General features: G+C 49.7%; 1 protein-coding gene across 1 annotated transcript in view; it reads right to left on the minus strand.

Annotated features, from left to right (window-relative positions):
- Positions 1–3,515, minus strand: part of TBC1D24 (TBC1 domain family member 24) — a 35,959-nt gene that overhangs the window by 31,888 nt on the left and 556 nt on the right. The window lies entirely within an intron of this gene.

Below are 3,515 nucleotides of genomic sequence, written 5' to 3' on the forward strand. Positions count from 1 at the left end.
GGCCCCACTGGTGGACCTCCTGATGGCACCTGGTATTTCTGGCCACTGTGTGACACAGAGTGTTGGACTGGATGGCACTCGAATGATAAAAGGGTTGGAACACTTTCCCTATGAGGAAAGGTTAAAGCGCTTGGGGCTCTTTAGCTTGGAGAAAAGACGACTGAGGGGTGACATGATTGAGGTTTACAAGATTATGCATGGGAAAGAACAGGTAGAGAAAGAGGTACTTTTCTCCCTTTCTCACAATACAAGAACTCGTGGGCACTCCATGAAATGGCTGAGCGGTCGGGTTAGAACGGATAAAAGGAAGTACTTCTTCACCCAAAGAGTGATGAACCCATGGAATTCACTGCCACAGGAGGTGGTGGCAGCTACAAGCATGGACGGCTTCAAAAGGGAATTAGATAGGCGAATGGAGCAGAGGTCCATCAGTGGCTATTAGCCACAAGGTATAGATAGGGGCTCTGGGGCAAGTGATGCTCTGTCTTCTTGGTGCTTGGGGGGGCAACAGTGGGAGGGCTTCTAATGTCCTGGCCCCACTGGTGGACCTCCTGATGGCATCTGGTATTTTTGGCCACTGTGTGATACAGAGTGTTGGACTGGATGGGCCTTTGGCCTGATCCAACATTGGCGTCTGTCATGTTCTTATGGGCCTTTGGCCTGATCCAACATTGGCATCTCTTATGTTCTTATGAAACCTCACGCTCCTCAGGCTCCACCCCCAACATCTCCAGTTATTTACCAACCTGGAGTTGGCAAACCTGGTAGCTATCTTGGTCTGCAGTAAAAGAGTTAGCTTAGTCTCTGAGGTGCTCCTGAACTTCAAAAAGGTCTCGGAGATACCTGAGATGAAGAGAGCTTTGACTCCCAAAAGCTAGTTTGGTGTAGTGGTTCAGTGTGCAGACTCTAATCTGGGAGAACCAGGTTTGATTCCCCACTCCTCCACTTCCACCTGCTGGGTGACCTTGGGCAAGCCATAGTTCTGATAAGAGCTGTTCTTGAAAAAGAGCAGTTTCTGGCAAGAGCTCTCTCAGCCCCACCTACCTCACAGGGTGTCTGTTGTGGGGAGGGGAAGGGAAAGGAGTTTGTAAGCTGCTCTGAGACTCCTGTGGGTAGTGAAGGACGGGGTATAAATCCGTCCTCTTCTTCTTCTTCTCTTATACCCCCCAAATTTTGTTGGTCTCTACGGTACTACCGGACTCATATCTGTTTTAACCTTATGTCTGAAAACTCCTTTAGAATTCACTTTCAAGTTGACGCTGCATGCAAGAGGAAGACAAAGTGACTTGAGGTGTCAGGGGTGCGGGGTGGGGAGACTGCTTTAGCTCATTAGTAGCCTTAAGTGGCAAATGGTTTCCCCAAGCATCTTCCAAAGCATCCTTAACCACAAGCTCAGCCCCAGCCTTGGTTTCAAGCCCTGCCCCCCTGAATCGTTTTAACTCCTTTTAAAATTTCCCACGACCAGACCAGCCCCCTCACCGCCAGCCTCTCTGAAGACTCACCAAGGCGGAACTCCTTTAAGACAACACAGGTCTCCCCACTACGTGCTCCATGGTAAAGGTTAGTCACTAAAGGCGCTAGAAAACCCTTCCTCCCCCTTTCTTTATCACCGAGGGCTTCTGTGGCTCAGAGCTGCCCCGAAACCCTTCCCAGGTATAAGATCCAGCTTGCGAGTAGGCAGGCAACAGTTCCCTCACAGGACGCAATCCAAAAACTGAGCCCTTTTGCTGAAAACAGCCATGAGGGGGAGATGGGGGCACAACCCTCAGGAATCCTTGGCCTGAAGAAGCGGCTTCTAGTGCATGCAGAAATAAACTTTCCTTAGGCTTTTAAGTTGCCCCAGAATTCCTTCTGAGTGCTGCTGGGACACATTAACAGAGCTATCCCTTGGGAAACAGTTCCTAGAGGGCCAGCCATGTTCATCCGGCACAAACACCCAGCGCGAGTCTTGGGGCACCTTAAAGACTACCAGATTATTCCACCCCAGCATAAGCTTTCCCCAAGCATCAACAGTTCCCCTGAATCAGATCTTCTTTCAGCAGCATCGCTTTAAGATGAAGCGCTTTTTCTTCCGTTCCACTATAAGCTTTTGGAGAGTTTGACCCCACTTCCATCAATTGCACCTTATATTTATTTATTTATTTATTTTTCACATTTATACCCCGCCCTCCCCAATGGGCTCAGGGCAGCTTACAGAGGCAAAGCAAAACCTAGCCATATTAAAACATAATATACATAATAATTTAAAAACACAAAATACATCTTAAAAATCCTAAATTCAAACATGGTGCTCGATGACTTCCATAGTCCAGAGATGACGGATCCTTAGTCCTTAGAGAGATGGACCTCACAAAACCTTGGGTCCAAGATTTTTTCCATGACTCCCAGTTTGTTTCTGATCTCCTTGTAGTCTGTTAGTTTACTGTTACTGTTGCAGCCACAGGCCATAACATCCTAGCCTATATACCAACATGTAACAGTCTGCCACAACAGAAGGATGAAAAATTTCTACATAACAGGAAAACAACTTAAAAAGTTTAAAGCTAAAATGGTGAGAAATAAGTGCAACAACCCATCCCCAAGATTACATGGTATTACAATTTAGGTAGAATTCTTGCAGAATCAGCGGGTACTAATTTCTTCCTTAAATTGACTGACGAAAAGAAAAAAGTGGCCACTTTGAGGGTAACAATCCCAGGCCCTGGGCACACGGGCCGGATATCGCGGGGGGAGGCGTGGCTAATTGCCCCGGCCCAGTTTGATTCGCGATTATGCGATCAAACACACCGGTGGCACAGCATGGGTCCTTCCCTCCGTGCCAGCGGGTAAACGAGGGACCGGAGGGGAATGCCACGCGCCGGCGCGATCACACCAGGGGCATCTGGAGGCAGCCCGTGGCAAACGTTTACTAGTACCTTGGAGGTACTAGTTTTTAAATCCGCATTGTCGGCGGTAAGCCACGGGTGCGCTCCACTTCCCAGATGTTGGGGTGTGATCGCGCCCGGATAATCCGCCCACCATCCGTGCCTCTCCTGCGGCAACTTTGCCGCATGACCGGGGCCCCAGAACTTATTTCCCCCCTTCACTGGCTGGTTTCTGCTCTCAGCTCACAATGAAACCCTCAGGAGAGCAGGTGCAGGGCAAGGGAGGGTAGACCTACCCCCCAGTCCCCATTCAGCACACCCCAACAGCTGTCAGTCACTCACTCACTCACTCTCAGCCTGGCTTCCCATTACAGGCTTGTTGTGAAAACTCATCACCTTGAAGGAGAAATTACAGGCTGTGGAAGGTCAGTAGTTCAGCAGTTCGAGACCCGAGTGTGCCGCATGATGGAGTGAGCTCCCGTCTCTGGCCCCAGCTCCTGCCAACCTAGCAGCTCGAAAGCAAGAAATTGCAAGTAGATAAATAGGGACCACTTCAGTGGGAAGGTCACAGCGTTCCGTGCGCCTTGGTGTTTAGTCATGCCGGCCACATGACCACGGAAACGTCTTCGGACAGCGCTGGCTCTTCGGCTT

This window comes from Gekko japonicus, unplaced genomic scaffold (genome assembly GCF_001447785.1).
Source record: "Gekko japonicus isolate JY-2015 unplaced genomic scaffold, Gekko_japonicus_V1.1 scaffold3789, whole genome shotgun sequence".
Classification (NCBI taxonomy): domain Eukaryota; kingdom Metazoa; phylum Chordata; class Lepidosauria; order Squamata; family Gekkonidae; genus Gekko; species Gekko japonicus.